Source organism: Amblyomma mixtum, chromosome 1, assembly GCF_055824585.1.
Source record: "Amblyomma mixtum isolate Tamu chromosome 1, ASM5582458v1, whole genome shotgun sequence".
In the NCBI taxonomy this organism is placed as follows: domain Eukaryota; kingdom Metazoa; phylum Arthropoda; class Arachnida; order Ixodida; family Ixodidae; genus Amblyomma; species Amblyomma mixtum.
This window is the reverse complement of record NC_143012.1, coordinates 320097691-320120066: the sequence shown is the minus strand read 5'-3', so window position 1 is coordinate 320120066 and position 22376 is coordinate 320097691. Positions and strand designations below refer to the sequence as shown.

Below are 22376 nucleotides of genomic sequence, written 5' to 3'. Positions count from 1 at the left end.
ATAACTGAGATTCCCGGCTTCTACGCCTCCGCCAGCTGCACTCGCTTCTGTTAGTCTGCCGTCCAGGATAGACTGCGAAGGGCGCTGCGTATCTTGGTTTTCCCACCAAGCTTACTAAGGTTTGTTGGTGGAGCAGAACAGTCTGCGTCACCCATGTGTAAAGCGCTCGAGCTGTATGCACCGCGCATTAAAGACCATAATTTTAAAAGCGCCCATAGCTTCTAGGGAAAGCGCCCCTACCCATGTTGCTTGCAGGTTAATGTGGCTTTACTTTCGGGCAAACGGTCCCTCTTTAAACTAGAAGTGGTGAAGAGGCGTTGATTTTTATGCAGGGGCGGGGGCGGGGGGCGAACCACTACAACGCTGAACACAAGGGTGGCGCTGTCTCTAGAAGTCCAAGTGAAAAGCGGCAGGGAGACGCCGCCTTTCAATGTTACCATCCAGAGAACCTAACAGCGCAGTTGGTCACGGCTTTGAAAGGGGCCAATTTTAAATTCTCGTGAATAGAACTCAGCTCGGATCCCTTCCGTGACAATAATTCCATCAGACCTTCTGATAATGCCTACAATAGCGTTATTAACGAAGTCAGCTGTGCGGGTGTCACAGGGGCAAATTTATTGTCGCTTACAACGAATGGACCTCGTCTCTCTAAGTGTAACTTTGACAGCATGTTGCTGCACGGGGTAAAAAGAGTAATTAGGAATGAAGCTTTCCCAATAACATACTGCGCATACACCTGGCCTCCTGACTGCGATACTCGCAATGCGAAACCGCCACACGTGCTCGTTCACGACAGGCGTTTCCTCCGGCAGTGAAACGACGAATGACGGGACGATATATTAGGTGCAGTGCTAGCATCTGGACCCACCCAGAGCCTGTATTGTCTCTGAGTCGGAAATAAGCGGATCAGGCGCCACTAAGGCAGCTTCCAGGTCAGTCAGGTCAGGGGAGAGCGTAGTGCGTGGGACGGAGAGACGGAGAGCATACACCTGTTCAGGCGGCATGTCGCTGGTACTGCTCTGAACTATTTTTCAGAAGTACAGCCAAGCCAGCATTGTACACGAGTTTTCATTGCACAAGGAAGCTCAGTGTACACACGGAGAGCATTAAGTGTGCTTAGGCCATAACGGCTAAAAACTGCAACAAACACGGTACGGAGGCACGTGGCATTACAGGTCGCCCGCCTCCGCCCCGAGTTTGTTGCGGTTTTAGTCGTTACGTACGTCTCACCAACTAGCCTACAACTTTATCCTCATAAGTTATGTGTTTAAGCCTGGCGTAGTAAGGTCACCAAACTCATTTCACACCGAATGCGTTCTGCAACGAATACCACTGAAGTTCATCGTGTAACATTACGCGAATGAGACTAAAGGCGAGTGTCACTCACCGAAAGTGATGCTAAACTTGCACGTGTGACAAAGTTTGCAATAGCACGTCAAACTCCGCAAACAAAACGAGCTCGCAACCGCCTCTGCTAAACGGTTTTACATCTTGCTGTATCTACTGCTTGGGGTCAGGTATTCCGTGCAAGATGTCCTTAAACATTGCTCTTACGTCACATAAAGCCCCAAAGGAGAAAAGCCTAATTGAAAAGACGAGCGGGATGCAACCACGACCGCGTTCTTCCCGCGTCTCTCCGCTAGGCAATATGCGCTCTGACGGAAAAATTTTCGGCCCCGTTGAACTACTCTTATATACAGAATTTTTTATCCCCCCCCCCCCCCCCCCCCCGTGTTGCTCATTATCGACCAAGGCACGAGAACGTGCTAAATTCTCTTGTCAGCTTTTTCGTTTCGGCTTTGTGCCAGTGCAACTGCCGTTGCCCGCGTTTATCGCGCTGCCTTGGAATGCTAGGGACTCTGGAGGGTACGCAAAAATTCCAAGCGCCTCGAGGCATCAGGAGCAGGCCGTAGCCACAGAGTTTATGGTGGGGATAGCCACGATTGCTGCAGAGGAGAACACGTGCCCCTTGCTGTTCGCGGTAACGCCGAAGCAGACCACATTTCTGACGTCACTGCTGCCGTGGGCCGTCGCAGGCGGCAGCCTAAGAAACGAAAGTGGACAGGGAAGAGCCCGAATGGTGAGACTGAAAAGGAAATAGACCATGTTCGGCACGCATTCTGGATGCGTTCAGAATGTGGAGGTACTCGGCGAGGTGAGATGTGGCGATCACAGGAAGCTAAGAGCTCTAATTAGCCTAGGCTTCCAGAGGGAATCGAGGGAACTAGTAAGGGAGGAGCCCATCAGAGAGTTAGCAGTAAGAGAGAAAGTAGAGGAATATGTGACCACGCTGCAGAACACGTATTCCACTTTAACAGAGGACTAGGACCTTCGTGCCAAAGGAGTAAATAATTATCTGAAAAATATCACTACCTAGTGTGAAATAGAATTAGAGATTATGGTAGCTAGGCAGGATACTGTTAAGATGTCTCAAGAGAGGAAAAATCTCATTAAGAAACGTCAAAATGTGAAAGCCTCTTTCTTCACAGATAAAACTGGCAGAGCTGTTGATCCACACGCGTAAGGTACCTGACATACAGCATTCAGAGAATTGAGAATGAACTAAAGAACGGATGTAGCTTAAATGAATCTGGGAGGCGTAAAGATTGTCACAGCTCAACCACATGGCCAACACTCGAACAGGCCAGACCCTTCTAAGCAAGGTGCACTTCACAGTACCCTACACGGTCGACCAGCGAACGGAACTTCCTCTATGGATCCGCAAGAAAAAATACGTCCATCATATACCCAGAAATATGCATGCGACATTTAACGAGGAGAGAAGAAACGCCAGAGCCGAAAGCCTGCACAGGAAATGGGTGGCCGCCCAGACACGCTCTATGTGGATGCAACCAGTTCAGTCCAAGGGCGGAGGGCCATTGCCAGAACGAATCCCGAGGGCAAACTGATCAAATGCGCGTCAGTGCGCACGTCCACCCCCACTCACGCAGAGGAGGCAGCCATTGCGCTAGCGCTAGTGCCAACCCAAACGCTAATGTACTCACAGATTCCCAAAATTCGTGCAGAAATATAAACAAAGGACTAATCCATCAATCAGGTCTCACACTCTTAGCCAAACATCCTCCACATCAAGCCTCAATGATATGGTTTCCAGGGAACACGGAACACACGGGAGGGAATGATGCCGCCCACCGGCACGCCCGAGCTCTCTTACACCGGAATTCCCCCTTAGGCGAAGAGGCTGAGGAACACGTTACACAGCGCATAATCAGCTTCGCCGTACACCTACATGCCTACAGAGAGGCCGGACAGACATACCCCACACCTCACAAAACTCTAGACAAGGCAGAAAAACACACCCTTCGCTGACTACAGACAGACACTCTCTTAACACCACTCAACCTTTACTATATGGTACCCGTCACTCTACAAACCACAGTTCCCGCCCTGTGGAGAAATAGCTACAGCTTTTTCAAATGATGTGGGCATGCCAATTCAATCCTGCTATTGAGACACTTCCGAATCCCAATATGGAGCAGTGGGAGGCCATTCTGCACAGCGAAGACCCCGAACAGCAACGAGGACTTCGCAGGGCCCACGTTGCGGCGCAGGCCAATGGGCTGCCGGAATAGGCGGACCACCCAAGGTTCCGATGATTGCCATTCTCTAAATAAAGTTATGAATCAATCAATCAATCAATCAATCAATCAATCAATCAATCAATCAATCAATCAATCAATCAATCAATAGGAAACAACGGATAAAAAAAACATGTACGCACTAAGAGACAAGGTAGGCAGTGTTGTTGCGAATACGGATAAGATGGTTGAGGTAGCCAAAGAACGCTGCACAGATGTATACAGGAGCCGAAATAATTAGAACGAAAGTTACGGAGGCATGGGTGGTGGTGAAAAACGTTTATTTGCTCTATTTTACCTATTTTACAATATTTTTTTTGCGGCTTCAGATGGAGTCTTCCATCTTATCATCAAGGTCGGTTCCCATAGTCCAGGGCTCCGCTGAGGGTAGCTGCCCTGCGTGCACGCCTTACTAGTCCTTTTTGGACTTTCAGGATGTCGCTGGATAGCACCCTCTCCCACTGTTCCGCACTCGGGTTTTCAATCATGGGTAGCTTGTGCACAGGAATTAGACATTACGCCGGTAACGAAAGAAGTAAGAAAGCCTTACAAGCAATGCATATGGAGAAAGCAGCTTGTGTGAATCAAGTAACTACGGACCTAATGACAGATGACGGAGTGACTATGCTAGAAAAACTGGCCGCCGAGTTTACGCAGGTGTATACGCCCACCTAGACTGCGCCTCCGGAGATTTCTCGCACACAGCGCTGACGAAGGTGCCGGATATTCTGCGGAACGGGAGCCCTAACGCTATCGCGTTAAAATTGACATACAGAAAATTAAAATAATGTTCAAACCTCACAGGGGAATAGCAGTTTACGATAGGCAGCGAAGCGCTGGAAGTGTTAAGGAGTACGTCTACTTAAAGCAGGTAGTGACCGCAGATCTGGATCGCAAGAGTGAAATAACTAAAATAATAAGCGTGAGGTGGACTGCATTTGGCAGGTACTCTCAAATCGTGAATGACAGTTCCCGAGGAGAAAGTATATAGCAGCTGTACGTGACCTGTTAGAACTCCCACTACTTACAAGCCACGTGGACCCAACACACCAGCACAAGACAACGCTACTCCGCAGCGAATACGAGGAGCCCCGCATCAGACTCGCTGACTGGGGATCGGCTGCACATTCATTCTAAAGCCTGTCTTAGACCCCGCGGCCCATGATATTCGACGCTCCAGCACGTAAACTATGCATTCGCGAGGCATGCCCGCGCCCGCATTCGAACTTTAAACCTAAACTCCCCAAGCCTCGACATCACGCGGGAAACGAGCGAGAACTTCCGAGAAGAGTGGGATCCACCAGCAGGAGCGCCGCGGGGAACACGAAGTTTCGAGCGAGGCCCAGTCCAGAGACGAACGAGCGACGACGACGGAACGAGACACGTCATCGAGGTCCTCCCACGCTCTGCAGATCCTCCGAAGCTCATTCAGCTTTAATGATCCAGTTTGCTTTATTCGTGTATTCGACCAAGTTTTAATAAACCAGTTTGTTTCTAATCAAGAATCCCGCCACTTCATGCTGACAACCGGAACTCACCTAAAGGACAGAATCGTGGAGGGTAACGAAAAGGGCTGCCATGCAAAGGAAAATTATAGGTTTAACATTCAGAGACAGGAAGAGGGCACAGTGATGTGGAGGGCGCCAAGGAGAAGACAGCGGCCACATTTATTGACGCCACGAAGGCTTGCCGACGTAGCGATCGGCGGAGCGTAGGCGAAAGCGTCCTGCCAAAGGGGAAGTCCCAGAGCAGTTCTGAGGCGCTCGTACTGGCGCTGCCAATCTTGGGCACGCGGGTGGCACATGCCACGCGGGCCGCTACAGTGGGTAGGGGAACAAGCGTGAGCATGTGGTATTATAGCCGAAATCAAGAATATAAACAGACATGGCCAGGATATGTAATGCGAAGGCACGATAACCGATCTTCATTAAGGGTAAACGAGAGGATCCCAAGAGAGGGCAGACATGATGAGGTGAGGTTAGGAGGTCTTATAGGATATGGTGGCCGCAGCTAGCACAGGATATGGTTAATTACAGGTATGTGAGTGAGGCCTTGTACATTCAGTTTTGGGTGGTTACTGAGAGCGTTATTCAGGCCGGCCAGAATGTGGGCTCTATGAACATGCGCTGTGTGGTCACGTGATCTAATTTTGCTTTGAAGCCGTGCGCTCTCTCGATTCAGAGCTGGTGGCGATAAAGCTCGTACGGTCAGTTCGCAGCTCTAGTAGAGTACGCGAACTCTGGAGATTTCTTGCGGCACTCTCGGCGTTCGCGCTACATTTCATAACCGAGAACGGCGTGATTACTTGCTGTTTAATTATTATGTTGTCCAAGAGGGCCGAGGCAGGCTCTCGCAAGAATGTGCATTGCCGGTGGGGCAGAACCGCTTGCGCCAAGTATTAGGCGCATTCGCCACGTGAGAAGAACAAAACTGAGGGAAGAGACAGGCAAGACCACTTAAATACCGCGATTTGGATGAACAGCATGGCGGAAGTCTCTCGGTTCTGGAACCTGTTTTGTCCGGACGCTCATAGGGAAGGAAAAAAACCGTGTTGTAATTGTCAAGGTAGTAACACCTATAGCTCCCGCCCGTTGCAGATATGGAGGGAGGTAAACAAGAAAGGGCTTGTGAAATAATGAGAATTCTCCCGGGCGATTTCTCTTCGCCGTACCATATGGATAGCAGCGGCCATCTTGTCCGGGCACTCTCAGCAACGTTCAGAAATGGTGCCGTGGTTGTTATGGTGAGCTAGTTGCCTTTCGACATTCTGAAAAGGTGACGTCAACACAGCTGTAGATACTTGGTGCCGCAAAGTAAACAAGACGACAACAGGAAAAAAAAAAAACAGATGGGACAGCGGTAGCCTCACCGGCTTTTCCTTTGCTATGTTGTCTAATTTTCGCTGCTATTCCAATGTGAACCTGCACTAACTTAATCAACTTTGCGCACTGCTGTGACGTTATGACAGGGATTAAAGTATGAAGGCGACCGGCAAACTCCTTCAAAATGTCCTCGTATTTCATTCTGCGCTTATTCTGCCCACTTAACGCCGCAGTTCCTCGATAGACGAATGAGACGTGGAGTGCATTCTCAGCAGGGCTGAATTGTGGACATATTGTATTGCAGAGTGGCAGTACAGCTAAATGTCCTGGGTACACGGCGTGTTTTGGACCTCTGCAAGCAAATCCCCAACCTCTGCGTAAGTTTATTCGAGCTTTGGAATCAAACTTTTCTGTCTAGTGCATTTTTATTATGTTTTCGCCATGATAAATCGTTATTAGTGCTGGCGTCTTGATTCGCACTGCACTTTTCCGGTTACTGGATTCGTCACTTTGTTTCCTTCTAGGCTTTCGTTCACGTGTCAACAGCATACAGCAATTGCGAAAAGAGCACAGAAGTGGACGAAAAAATATACGAACCATGTGTGGATAGAGAAAAGGTTATCGCAGCTTCTCAGTGAGTATGTCTAGCTCAACTGTCCCGACTAAACTTGGCCCTCATAATTCATTTCATTTACAATGTTGTGCTCTTTAATATTTGCTTATTTTGTTCGTTTTACTTTAAAAAAAGATTCACCGCACGCTTACCCTTGTATTAACGCGAATTTCAGCTATAGCTGTGAAATGCTATTGCTGCTGTACGGGATGTGTGTTATATTTATACCGCTGTACTTACATTAGCGCCCCGAGCAAGTCGTAGTGAATGCCTTTTACGCTGAATGTTGGAGTAGCCGCATGCTGTGACCGTCTATGATGTGTGGGTAGATGTGTAGGGTAGGCGTGTGTCAAGCACGATCACGCACGGTCGCTCAATCATCTATAAGGGCGGCCGTCCCACATGACAAGCATAGAGAGGGAGATGGGTGAGAAGAACTTGAGGTGAGAAAGGAGGGAGAGAGAAAGCAAGCGACCAGTTTACAAGGAGTAGGTAGGAGACTCTAAACACCGTGCTCTGCGTGCTACTTCCCACTGTTCCCATCATCCTCTGGGCTGTAGATCTCGCGCACGGAGCAATGTCCGGCTGCATAGCACCACCGGTGAACTGCGTGCTTGCGCCGTTATAACAAAAGCTGCAGGGTTGTACGCAATGCCATTACCCTCTGGACGACATTTATATTGCCAACAGCGGCGATAGTTAAACAAGAGAAAGAAAGAAATTGCAGCCAATGCGTACGCGCCACATGTTATGCCGAGGTCTCAGTGCGGTTGCAATGTGGCTTTGTTTATGAGATGTGTCTGTAATTAGCAGCACAAATTTACAAGCAGGTTTGTACACTTTGTGACATAAGATAAGCAAATCAGCATATCTGCCTTCGATTTATCATGAGGAGCTAAGGTGTGATTTATTCAGTTTGAAATATAATAAATCCCCTAGAATTGACAACATTTTCATTAATGGGTTGCACAAAACATATGAATACATCGAGACCTTTTGGTAACATTGCACATGCAGGAACACAAGCTATACGGGTAACAAAAAGCTGATACTAAATAAAGGGCGTTTCACCTAAGACATTCCTGAATTTTCAAAAGCAGGCTTTTTGAGTTAGAAGAGCGCTGTTTTCGGCATAACATTATCAGCGGTGTAGTATATCGTAATGCAGTTAACATGGGCTGGCTGGTTTAACCAATTTTGAATAGTTGGCTTTTCACTATTACTGTTGCACTCCTTAATTATTAAGAGAAATGTAGCCCACCGTAAAAACCTTATCAGTTTTTTAGAATTTTGAAAACGTGGTTATCCTCGGCGCTGTAGCCCAACAAATTTTGCCTACATCGCTCCAAAATGTATGCACTTTCAAGAACCTTGCAGGCAAAGCAACCTCTCAAGTGCACCTAACTCGTCGAAATAGCTAAAATTTGTTGGGCCGCAGCGCGGAGGGTAATCGCGTTTTATATAGAAGTTACTTACGGTGGGCTACAAGCCTCTCAGTAATTAAGGATCCTAACAGTAATAGTTAAAAAGTTAACAATTGAATGTTAGTTAACCAGCCTGCTAGTTAAGCCCGCGTTAGCTGCATTCTGATGTACTACACCGCTGATAATGATATGCCGAAAACAGCGCCCTTCTAACTCATAAAGCCTACTTTTAAAAATTGTGTAATGTCTTAGGTGAAGCGCCCTTTATTTAGCATCACCTTTTTGTTACCCGCATAGCTTCTGTTCCTGCATGTGCAATCTCCTTTGTGCTATATCAGACTGATGAGCTTGTGCCTGTGTCCAGTGTTCAACGGTCATTTTGTGGACATATATTGCTCTATTTCTGTGTTTTATTTTATTTTGATGAATGAGAAATTTTCTTCACAGACAGTATATAAATTATTATTTTCTTATTTTCTTTTTGCGTGCTATGCCCGAGTCAAAGTAGTCCGCCGGCAATGGGCGAGCAGAGCGGCGTAGAATGCAAACTCTTATTGGGCGAACTTCCGGCCACTATGCACTGAACAGCCAGGTGGCGGTACGAGCAAAAAGCGTGTTCGGCGGTCGTCGAACGTCGAATAGAATCCCTGCAGCCGATGTCGGCTGCGCTCAAATTATAGCTGGCAATAAGCTTCAAATAAGGCACCACAAGCGACTACAGCATTCTGGAACAAGGCGGAAACAGTTGCGCGGGGCTGCAATTATATGAGATAAATCAGGTCGCATCTCGCGTCACAAACAAAATGATAAAGCCGACAGCCCACGGCTTTGAGCGGGAACAAACAGTACAAAACCTGGCTGCAATGTAATTGGGAATCATAAAGGTCTGTTGTGGTAAGTCAAAAGCATTTTAATTTTTATTTCATAACCGCTTTCTTAAGAGTATAGCGACCTCCGATGCAGACTATGTTAAGAAAATAACTAGGAGGATAAGATTTGAAGTGAAGTGCAATTGGAAGACACTCCTAGGTAATGAATATAATAGCATTATGTTAGAAGTAGTAATCTATTCGAAATAATTGGAAGCTTAGCTAAAAGATGAAGATTAATCGAGGAGAGCGGGGCAAGCTATTATCATAGGTTGTAATTCAAGGGACAAGGAGTGGACTTGGGTTGAACATATAAAGTTAGGAAAAAGTAACCAGTGGCCGGTTGAAGTAACAGAGCGGACTTTGTGACGAGGAAAATGTAGATGGGGCAAGCAAAGGTCACTTGAGGAGATAAGATTAGCAGGTGTGTTGGGATAAAGAAGGCGCGCCTGACACAACTCGTGAGAAAAAGTTTGCACAGAAAATGAAGAAAATGCACATAGTATACGTGCTGCGTGAATATTGAATATGGGCGAAGCTTGAAAGAGTTTTCTTCTCCAGGCGTGAAGATGGCAACTGCGTGAGCAATAAGGACGAACTCCTATTTGGATTGCCCAACACTTACACCATGACCAAGCGCTTGGCAGAATCACTCTTGCGGGACGAGCATGGAGCAACCCCCGTCGCTATAGTCCGGCCCTCTATTGTCACGGCCTCGTGGAGGGAGCCCTTCCCGGTAAGGCAACGCGACATTAATTGATTGACTGATTGTTTGATTGATTGATAGATTATTTCATTGCGGCACGTAAATCTGTAACCAAGCTGTGCAGGCAAGCTGCAGTGAAGGCTTGCCGTTAAACTTCGGCCGCCCGGGTTTTCTGAAAGGAAAACTAAGGACAAATAGGGGCTGGCCTCTATCCATAGGGTACCGCGTTATAATCGCAAAAAAAAAAAGCTAGCTCTCGACAAAAACGTGGCTCATTATGAAGGAAAGAAAAAAACGAAATACAAGCGTCTCCACCATCGACCGATTCCGCACGCAAAATGAGTGCGTCGACGCCGATTTACCAGCGCGGATCCCAGAGGCTGCACTACAAAACCATTCTCTTGAAGACGGTGGCAGTTCCGAATCAGTAAGCACGTAACGAGTTTGAATCTAGTGGTTGAGGGATGCGTAAACACAATTTGCTCGCCGATAAATGCGTCTTATGCTGCGGGATAAACCTCAGCACAGACAGACAGTACCAGAGAATCAATTCTTACTGAGAACAGTAATTGGATTCAGTAATCCTCAGTGTGCCTTTAACGTGGCCTGAAGTCTTGGAACCCGAAAGACGCGGGTTCGATCCCGGCCGCGGCGGCCGAATTTCTTTGGAGGAGAAATTCTAGAGGCCCGTGTACTGTGCGATGTCAGTGCACGTTAAAGAACCCCAGGTGGTCGAAATTTCCGGAGCACTCCACTACGGCGTCTCTCATAGCCTTAGTCGCTTTGGGACGTTAAACCCCATAAACCAAACCAAACCAAGTCTTGGAACATGGGAGAGAGATAGAGAGAACTCTTTAATGAAAAGAAGAGATTTAGCCGGCGTGAATATTTGCTGACATGCTGCTCTGCATAGGGAAGGGAATAGGAGAGTAAATATGGAAGAAGGGTGGTAGAAAAGAGTGAGGTTATTAGGTGGGTTACAACGCTATAGTTCACACCATGATGGCTTCTTTGAATGAGACTTAAGTGAAGTTCTGCGCATGTGCAGCGGGGTGATCAAGTGTTCACCAATTTAGAATTTGCCTAAAACACTAATAGCGTCTAAATAGGCAAAACATCATTGCACGTCGCTGCTATCTACAGCAGCCTAAAGGACCGAATATAGAGTCCACTGTGAATGGAACTTGGGTGACTGACTGCATGCATTGTTCATAGTGCGCACGTTCGTTGGCGTACGCTGGACATGAGAAGAGAATATGAAGCACTGCCTCAATTGAGCCGCAGTTGTCGCAATACGGACTGTCTGCTTGCTTGAGGCGGTATCGTAGACTGTTCGTAAACGCAATATTAAGACGAAGGCGATGTTAAATTGTTTCTAAATGACGCGGAAGCCCGAATGGTAGTCATGATTTGAGCTGTGGGTCGATGGAATAGAAAAAGGGGTAATGATGACTTGGGAAGTTCCAGAAGGGTTCTTTTCATCCTGGGTATATCGTTTGGCAAGTTGGGACGCATCTCATTTTGTGAAGAAGATGCGCTTGTAATTACGGTGCTGCAGGCCTTTGCGGGCCGCTTCGTCTGCTCTCTAATTGGCCAGGATGCCGCAGTGAGCTGGAATCCACTAGAAAATTATACATTGGCCTTCAGAAAGAGCCAAGTGGCGCAGGTATCCAATGTCATGAGAAATTGGCTGGTGATTTGTTCTCTTCAGAAGGTTGGACAATGTTTGTAGCGCTCCTTGCGAGTCCGTGAAGATTACCCAGCGTCCTGAGTTATGGCGCAGGATATACACCATTTTACGAGGAGCGGGCAGGAGAGGGAGAAATACTCTCAAACACGTGCGCTGCGCGACACCCCACTGTTGCCGTCCTCCTCTGGGCTGATAATCCGGCGCGCGGAGCAACGTCCGCGGCTGCTTAGCTACCGGTCAAGCGCGTGTTTGCGTCTGTACAACAAAAGCAGCAATGTTGTACGAAACACCAACGTCTTCTAGACATCATTGTTTTATTATCGGTTGCGTAAATAGTCGACGAAAGTAGAAAAAACAAACGCCCCCAGTATTTACGTGCACCATGTTATGTGAAGGTCTCAGCACGTCTGCGGTGTCCATTTCTTCACCGCTTTTCCGCCGGTCCCGAGTTGCATTGGCAGTGGGCGTAGTTGAACAAAAAATACTTGCGCCAACAAAAAGCTTAAACGTTTATGCACTTTGTGAGCGAAATGCAGACAGAAACAAACCCACTGCCTGTGCCTAATATCGGGCGCGGAACGAAGCGCAGCGCCTGGGTTACCAAACTGTAATATGTGCATAATTTTAAGAGATCAAGTATTTGGACGGCCTTGGCAAAGTTCTTTTAATTCAGCAGTACACTATGTGAGGACTTCACAAATTTGGCCACTTCGTTTCGCCGCCCCACATGATCGTCAATATCGGGAGGGTGTGGGGATCACCACCTGAAAAAAATAAACATGTCGTTAGTGCAAAAATACTAATTTAATTTGCACAGCATGGCATGAATAGAAGCGGCGACATGAACTTTTACCCAACTGCAAAGTGAGGAAAAATGCAGCCATGGCAACGTAAGATGAAAAAATACACGGCATGCACAGGACGGTAAACTCTGCCACGCATTGTAATAAATTATTCGACTGAAATCTCATCGAATGCACTGTAAAAAAAAATCCACACTATGCATAACCGTGCCAGAGATACAACAAACGCAGCGACTTGAGCAGTGCCCCGACCCGATTGAGATTGGAATTCTCAAAACAGGTGCGGCGATTCTGCCTGTCAGTGTAAGTGGTAATAGCGTTCCATTAACGTACCAACCTATTAGATCGTGTAAATGCACGTTTTCTGGTATTTGTGCACCAGTGAGTACTGGCGGGAGCGGAGAAGGCGAGAATGCGAATTGCTTTCAGTCAACTGGCTTGTATCGCTCGTAGTACGAACAGCCCTACGCAAGCGGCAGGAGGGGCCGAATTTCAATTTCATCGCGCGTATCTCCGCAAAAATTCTAATCATCAGAAGTGGATTCGTTTCGGTCATGTACTCGCTGTTTCCAAAATGTACAGTTTGCAAAACGGGGTACTCTGTCGCAAGCTCAGCATCTAAACTGTCACACTCGCCATGTCCAAGCAGGCAGCGAGAGCGTTCATGAAAAACTGCGCTCCACGAAAAACTAGATATTCATTGCTCTCGTGCGATCTTGTGTTTCAACACATTTTGCTTTCGTTTTTTCTAACATGCAACACCGTGCCGCATTCGCCCTACAGGCAACCGGCGACAAAAAAGCACGCGTGAACTGCGAGCATGGCACTCACCGGTGCTGACCGTTCGCTGCGTCGAGGAATGGTCGCTTGCTCCCAGTTGGTTATTGCAGGAGCTAATGGCATAGCACAAACGAGGATGGACACGAGGCGAACGCCCACCCAAAATTTCTAGGCTTGGCAGGAATAAAACGGGCGGATGACAATTTCAGAGATCGCACGCTGCTTCGTCTGCAGCCCACCGGCTGCAAATTATCAGTCCAAGATGGCGTCGGCGGTAGGCGGCGCTCGAGTAAAACAAACATGGCGGCGCCCAGGTATCGAAACTAAAATCATGTATAGGAGACAGCTTCTTTCATTCCGTATAACTCTGCTGTGGTGGAGGATGTTCTACGCTGTAGTAGCCATGAAAGCATTTGTCCTGAAGAGGGCACATAAAGGCCGCATGATGAGGAGTCGTGAAAAGTTGAGTCATCAGTGAAGATGTGTGTGTCTTGCGAATACTGCTCAGCTAAGTAGTTCAGAGCAGCTTGTAGCAGCGCAGCCTGCGGCATGCCGTTCTTCTCAGTGACGTCCGGTATGAACTGTTTGATTACAAGATGTGAGAGATTTCAAGGAGGAAAAGTTGGAGTCAGTAGTTTATGTGGCTGTCTGATGGCAGGAAGATGCAATAGCTGCACAGCTTGACCAAAGCCGGAATTGCTGTGGGTTATATGGACTCGGTGCAGGAAATGTTTATTCCCTTGAAGTACATGACGTAGTTGGGCTAGAATCGTTACCTGTGCGGCGGTGACTTCGAGCGGTAGACATCCTGCTTCCACAACTGTTCCCGAGGTGGAGGAGCTGTTCGGGAGGCCAAGACAGATCCGTAGGCAGGTGTTTCGCGCTGCCTCCAGCGTCCTCTTATTTGTAGGTGACATTTTCTGCAAAATCGGTAAACTGTATCGCAAAAGACCATCAACATATGAAGGAGTACCATAGAGCGACAATTGCAGCCCCAACGTGTTCCTGCCAAGAACTTGAAGATTTGTGATGCTGCTGCTATTCTTGCACGGAGTGTTTTAACATGGGGTGTCCAAGAGAGGTTTCGGTCGATGACACTGTCGAGGAATCGTAGGGTCCGTAGGTAGGGTAGCAGCTTCCCACCTAGAAGGAGCGGATATTTGGCCATTTTTTTTTCCTGGTGCATGCCATGGCAACAGTTTTTTCCGGAGAAAGATGCAGTCCTCGGCGAGCCAAATACGTGGAGATGTTTACTAATGGAACATGGCTGTTGTCATTGAGGCTCCGTAGAGTTGAGGCGGCGCGGCCAAAACTCTACGCCCTTTCTGCTCGATGTCAAATCCTTTTGAGCCCTCTATGTCACCTCGTAGGGCACCCCAGCACTGACACATAAGCATGGCGGTGAGAGAAAACGTGATGCGCCATTCCCACAGTGTGCTGTGCCGAAATAACACAGGCAATGTATTCGGCAACTCCGCCGTTAGTTCATAAGGTACCTACATCCACGACGAGTGCACTTGGTGTTGGAGAGAAATTCATCACAGTTTCAAAATCTGCTGGACCTAAGCCCAACTGCTGGATTTCTTTTTTGTTTGAAGGGCTGGATAGACAACTTTGCGGCCTGCACCGGCATCATTACATCGGTAAGTTTTTGTGAGGCATGTGAACATTTTTATACACACATACTTAATATCATGATACTTATATGATTAAAACAGCGCTTGAATGAACAAGGACGTATACAAGGCACGGACGCGATACAGACGAGAGGCAACGAAAGTTCTCAGCGCCTTTTCTTTTTTCTTTTGGCGTTTTTTTCTTCCATAACTGCGCAGTTTATTATGAACCACCTAACCCTTGGGCAGTACCTATTAAATTGTATTTGACGGTGATGCCTGTGAATGAACCGAAAAATGTCGTTAATACTTGCCAAATACTCTACCATGCCCAACAGCAAAACTTGTTTCTACTGTAAAACATGATGCAGGTAGGCACTGGCCTGCTACCGTCAATGATAGTGAAAAAGGACGGCATAGGCGACTTCATCCCTGTGGACATAGTCGCCAACACGCTCATATGTGCCGCCTGGAAGACCGCCATTACAAGGTTAGCTCCATGCTTAATTCTGGACGTCCCGACCCGCGGCGTTGGTTCGGTGGGTACAACGTTCGGCTCCTGAGCCCGAGGTACACGAAAATCGAATACTGGCCCCGGTGGCCGCATTTTGATGGACGCGAAATGGAAAGTCACGTCCGCTTTGCGATGTTTGTGTGTGCTAAAGGACTCTAGGTAGTCGTAAAACCCATGTGCAGTTTCGGAACGTCAAATTGCACTTACCATGCGACAGCAAGTTTTGGGCGCTCGATCACGCAGCGTGATATTCTTATGCTGTGAGCTGAAATACGCGAGCGGAACGTCACGCTGCAGTCTATAATTCGGCGTGGGTTGAATCGTTGAGGAGCAAATACACATCTTTGTGTGAAAGACGTGATCTGCAACGCTGCCCCCATAAAGTCCACACTACACATTTTTTTTTACGTAGTGGGCTGCTGAATGGGTAGCGCCTCGAACACACAATAGTACGAGAATATGTCGCTGTCAACGAACTAGTGAAGCACTTGACGGTATGAGAAAACGGACATTCCCGTGATGGAAGAATAAAAACTAAAACTGATGACGTTTCAGAACCCACATGGGTTCCTTTTTGACATGTAGTACTAATAGTAGTAGGTAACTTTATTTTGTAACAGATACGGGATTGACTTCAGCCCATCCGCCTAGACGACGGCCTCGAGTCATTGGACATGGGCGGCGTTTTCGGCCAGTCGGACGATTCTCAGCTGTCTTCCAGAGGCCTGAGCTGTGCATTAGAGTCTCTCAAAGATCGTCTGTCCTAGTTTCTTTGTGTATGTCGTATATTTTAGGACAGGACCGTACAATGTGTAAGAGATCTGCGATACCTTTACATAACCGACATCTATCTGAGAATTGTCCCACATACCACTGGCTAGACCTAGCTGGTCTCGGATACAAAAAAAAAAAAAGGAGAACAGCCGTTTTGGCTTTATATGAGGAAAAGGGGCCCGTAGAGGCCCGAAACGTCATCCCTGATAGTTTTATTCTTTTAGCAGGCGAGTGTCTGTTTTCTCAAGGCATGTGTCTTTTGGTAGCAGGAACAGCTTTCGTCAAGCCCTACAGTACTATGAGGTACTTTTTTTAACCCTTCTTGGGGAACTCTGACCAATACGCACCTTGCTGGGCTCTTTTCGCAGCATAGTGCTTGACTCTTAGTCGTAAATAGGCGCACTGCGCCCATTTACTTGCGCTTAAGATGGGCAGCGAGTAGGCGCCCAAAAACTGGTATCCAGGACGGCTTGTAAAAAAAAAGCGGGGGGGGGGGGGGGGGGACTTTAATGTATGCGTCCTAGCCAAAGGTGGCGAACAGCAGCCTCCGAGCGCGCGTGTCCACGCTCCTCTGCCAGCGGTCTTCTTCGCCAGCTTGGTAGTCAGTACGGCGCGAAAGATTTACACTTGTGTTAATGCCGGCATCTGCGTTTCCTGAATTTTAATCATCAATAATGATGGCCCTCTGCGTCGAATTCGCTTTACGCCTATACAAGAAAGCTGGAGGGGTAACCTGAAGCACTGGTACCGCCTTTCTTATCATGAATTCACTCTATTCCTATCTCTTCCTGTGAATGACTGTCCTTCAACCGTTTAGAGGGTTCAACCGCTTGCGGGGCGAGTGACCGAGGTGTGACCTGAGATATGCCCTTGTGCAGGCCGGAGCACGTAATCGTGTACCACTGTACGAGCGGCGACACTAAAAACCAGACGTGGAGCGACATGACCACTGCAGTGCAGGAGGCCGTTCTTCGAACCCCACTTCCATACGTGGCCCGCTACCCAAAATTCGCGGTGACGAGCAACGATCTATGGCACAACGCTAATCTCTGGTGTCTGCACTGCCTGCCTGCGTTCGTTGGAGACCTGGCTCTGAAGGTGACGGGAGAAAAGCCAAGGTTGGTTGGTACCTTGCCGTGTGGATGGCGCACGAGCTCGTTGCGTCAACACCGCTACAGTGCACAGTCTGCAGGCCAGACAAAATAAATGCATGGTACACAACACGTGACATGACTTTACTGAGGGGCTAGGTGCTTATGACTAGGGGTTGGACTTTTCGGTGCATATTTTTGGAAAATTTTGGGGAAGTTTTTTTTGTGTGCATTAACGAACACACTTTTGCTTCGGCGATGTTATTTCCTATATATGAATTCCTGGCCTTTTCAGTGATGTAATCTGGTATTCTTGTGCGGTAAAAAATAAATGGAGTTTATCTCAGCTTTTTTGTCAGCATGAGCATTAGATTAATTACTTGTAATTAACGCAGAATCGGGCTTAATTGTTGAGAAAGGACGTATACCCAGTTAGCACCGAATATCGAAATGTTGTTATTCGATTGCTGTGAAAATTGCACTAACATTATATGTTACTTTGGAACGTTTTTCAGTCTCAAAAACTAATTAGCATTGGAGTATTGGGCCTCGCAAACATGAGTTTAACGTTTAAAGTAAGCGTTGTTTATCAGTGTATCTGAAATGTCGTAATAATGCTAAAAATTAACAAATATTGTTTTATCTTGTCGTCTTCAAAACTAAGCAGTGTTCAAATATTGTGACTGTGTTTTAGGTGTTATTAAAATGTTTATATCATAAATATAAAATAACGTAAAACTTCCAAATATATTTTAAGTGCATGTCCCAGAAATTTTCCGGCCGTTCCAGAAGTGAAGATCTTCTTTAACCAAAATACTTTGCAATAAATCTCTTAGATTGTGGATACCGAAGATCGCCTGCGCAGCGTCATTTTTTGTTGCAAAGATTTGCTTATTACACACTCATTACTATCGCTCGTAGGTGCACTCTTGAGTAATGGCTACGTAGGGTTGTCTCCATAGTGTCCATTCAGAAATCGGTTAGTTTCGTGTATATTGATTGTGATGCTTTTTGTCGAAATGAAGTGTCGACGGGCCTTTGCATAGCGTTATATTCTGTACCTTCACATTAGGCGGGACTACATACTCTTGCAGCAGTGCTGGTGTACCAATTTAGTTAGAGTTTAATTTGTATAGTTCAAATGTTTAATTAAGTAAAGGGTAATGTGATTACAACGTTTATCTATGAAGCTTCAGAAAGCTGAGAAAAAAATAAGAACGATATAGACCTTATGCGAAATGCACTGCCATCTAGCGGTCGCCGCGCGCGATCAGCCATGTTGGAGGATAGCCGCCGGATTCACAGCACGTACTGGTGCACGCTCGTCGCGCGCGCTCGAGTTTCACCGTCCTCAATGTGCCCAGATATTGCTTAGTGCCTTGGTGTACGCAGAAGGGTCCCAAAGACGCCCAGCAGGGAAAAAAGGCAAGAGCGCTTGATTTGAGCGCATTTTTATTTTTGGACTGCGATCCTCAACATCCGCGGCCCAAACGTTGCAGACATGTCAAGACATCGCGGAACACATTTCGTTATCGCCATGTAGCAAATGAAATTAGAAATAAGCTTTGTAGGTAAGCAGAAAATATCACACGCAAGCTGTTTTTCTCCTGCGATTTCCCGTGAAGTGCTGCGATTATCGGCCTCGCAAGAGAGTTCCACGTGTTTGGTTCCTTCTTTCACGATCGTGTATAATACCCCTGTCAAGCGGGCAAGTTAAGTGCACTTACGGGGAGTGCGCTTTGGCATCCCGAGTGACACTTTGGGCTACGCGGTGCTAAACGGGAAAGCAAAGTGCACTCATAGTAAAAAAATAATTGCTACAGAAAATGAGCGGAATTTCTGAACAGGCCGATGGAAAAGAAAAAAGACTAATAATATTTGATTGCTTAACGTGATAGTGCAAATAAAGCGAGGCTCAACAGTTTTTAACGATGAAAAAAAATGAAAATAGCAGGAAAGCCAAGACCAGCCAAGACTATCCAGAATTTCGACAACAAACAAAATGGCGGCGGGCAGCGATGTTGCATCTGATCACGTTTACTTGTTTTGTTGCTTCGCTTGTAGCTATAACCAACAAACTTTTTTCTGAAAACAGTGTTATAACACGTAAAATAAAGTTGTAAGTACTTTTTATGCATTATAAATTTTGTACCATTGGAACCGCTGGCGTCGAGGCTACGCACTCAGCCAGCAAAGTGTGGTCCGTGAACGCACTCCTGGCAGAGTGCACTTTCGCGCGAGTGACACCCCACTTGCGTCGTTTAGATGCGGCAAAGTGTACTTACAGCAAAGTACACTCTCCGTAAGTGCACTTAACTTGCCCGCTTGACAGGGGTATTATACCCCTGTCAAGCGGGCAAGTTAAGTGCACTTACGGGGAGTGCGCTTCGGCATCCCGAGTGACACTTTGGGCTACGCGGTGCTAAACGGGAAAGCAAAGTGCACTCATGGTAAAAAAAAAAATGGCGACAGAAAATGAGCGGAATTTCTGAATAGGACGATGGAAAAGAAAAAAAGACTCATAATGTTTGATTGCTTAACGTGATAGCGCAAATAAAACGAGGTTCAGCAGTTTTTAACGATGAAAAAAAATGAAAATAGAAGAAAAGCCAAGACCAGCCAAGACTATCCAGAATTTCGACAACAAACAAGATGGCGGCGGGCAGCGATGTTGCATCTGATCACGTTTACTTGTTTTGTTGCTTCGCTTGTAGCTATAACCAAGGAAATTTTTTCTGAAAACAGTGTTATAGCACGTAAAATAAAGTTGTAAGTACTTTTTATGCACTATACATTTTGTACCATCGGAACCGCTGGCGTCGAGGCTACGCACTCGGCCAGCAAAGTGTGGTCCGTGAACGCACTTTCAGCGGAGTGCACTCTTCCGCGAGTGACACTCCACTTGCGTCGTTTAGATGCGGCAAAGTGTACTTACAGCGAAGTACACTCTCCTTAAGTGCACTTAACTTGCCCGCTTGACAGGGGTATTACATAGATTATGCCTGGGCACGATACTTCAAAAAGTATCTTTGATACCGATATTTTTATTTCCGATATCGATGCGAAGTACACAACCGAAACTGATTTTCGAAACAGACGGGACACGCGCTAGTATGTCCTCTCTGTTTCTCTATCTCTGTCCGCTGTTTTATTCGCGCTAGCTAACATGTCACAGCCAGCGTCCCAACACCGACTAGCCCAACTTTCTTGTTTAATCGCTATCCCTTGTTAGAGGTCAATGCGTGTATAAGGCACTTTGGGCCTCGTGTGTTTATCTGCAATTTCCTCTTCGAACCTAACTGTTTGCAGGTTCATGCAACGCTACCAAAAGGTTCGCGAACGGATGGATATTGTACGGTACTTCACAACTCACAGCTGGCTGTTCAGATCAGATAATGTCAGAGCACTCATCAGCGACCTTTCACCAACAGACAAGAAGGCAAGTGTTTCATATGCTCTTCGATCCTGAGGGCAGGAGAATTCATTATTTAAAAATCGTTAGGAGCTAATGTGCAATATGGACCAGCGCTGAATTATCCCAACACCAGCCTTTTACCACAGCAGCCGATCACTTACTACTTGTTGCGCCCCGTTACTGTCAGTCGTTCCTTGCAGCACTACAAAATCTGCGATGAGTGCACAACGCTCTGACGCTGCACAATGTAGTGCCACTATAAAATGGGCGTATGAACCTATGAGATGGAGTGCTCTAAAGAGCGCATGCGCCAACTGCTATTTGAAAACGAGCCTTAACGTACGTTCCCGTTAAGTACGTTAACTTCCCCGAGTTTAGCGTGCGCGACTGTTGCCTTGCTCTTGCGTACTCTAATATAGTATTTCCAGCATGACGGTGCGCTCTGAATCAGTATGCCTCGCATCGTTGTTGCTGGGTTTTTCAGTAGCTTCATTGGTCATACATAGGGCATTCGGCTTTCGTTTTTTCCCATCTCCCGTACAGCCAAATTTATGAGCGAAAAATCTGCCTTTTTTCTTACATACAGCGAGATTGGGCCGCTCTTAGACGTAAAGAAGAATGCCGGCTTATTGTTAGGATTTGTGTTCTAAAAACCAGATGGCACCACTTGGCTAAAATTACCGTTGCGCCACCTTTTTCATGTGTGGCAAACAGCGCAACGTCCCGAAAAATGCCTGCATTTAGCGTACATAAGCGTGCATAAAACTGCCTAATTTTTCTTGAGTCCTTGAGTGTTAATTCGCTACGTTGATAGCGTCTATTAACACTTTTTGCAAGCATATCTGCACGCGCCGTGAGCAGATGACAAGCAGGTGACATGGCAGGAAGGAACCCGTTTAACGCCATCTCCTGATTGGCTCAGAATGTCTCTAGCTTACATAGTGCTGCAATGAAGTTGCGAGGTGGAGTATAATGTTCACTTCAGACTGCGCATTATTGTGAGGCGTAAAGTGACTATCTGACCGTTAACAAAAGCATTCAGCACGGAGTACTGCATGCATGCCACGGCAGCTTTTTTTTAGAGAGCTTTATTTTAAATAACTCAAATTAAAACATCAAATATGGCATTTGTCAGCATTTGATGTGCACCAACGACATACTGGTCCGACAGTAGATGAATGTGCGTTATGCCATCGCAAATATACGTCACGTCACGCCAGTGTTCTCTTTCCCATGTTCAGTTAGGAAGAGTAGAGTCTGCTCAGTGGAATAAACGAGGAATCTTTTCTTTGCAGCTGTTCAGCCTTGACGTACAGGACATCGAATGGGGGTCTTACTGGGATCAATACGTGCTGGGAATTCGCAAGTACCTCTTCAAGGCCGAGGACGACAAACTCCCTGACGCACGGAGGCAACTGAAATGGTAACGGCATCTGCAGCTGACATGTAAAGCCCTCTGTCCGGTTTTAGCAAGCATGCCTAAATCGGTCATAAAACGGGCACATGAAGCTCCTGACACATATCCCGGGACAAAAAGGAAGTTAAATTTGTAGTGCAAATCAGACGGGGCTAGAAAGTTAACACCCAACAAGCGCCAATTTCCAAGAACGTTTGTAGAGTAAGTAACGATTCTTATACTTCACATGTTAACAAGCACCCA

At 46.9% G+C, this 22376-nt stretch overlaps 1 pseudogene; it reads left to right on the top strand.

The window, feature by feature from the left end:
• LOC149372655 (fatty acyl-CoA reductase 1-like) overlaps window positions 1-22376 on the top strand; it is a 33169-nt pseudogene that overhangs the window by 10424 nt on the left and 369 nt on the right.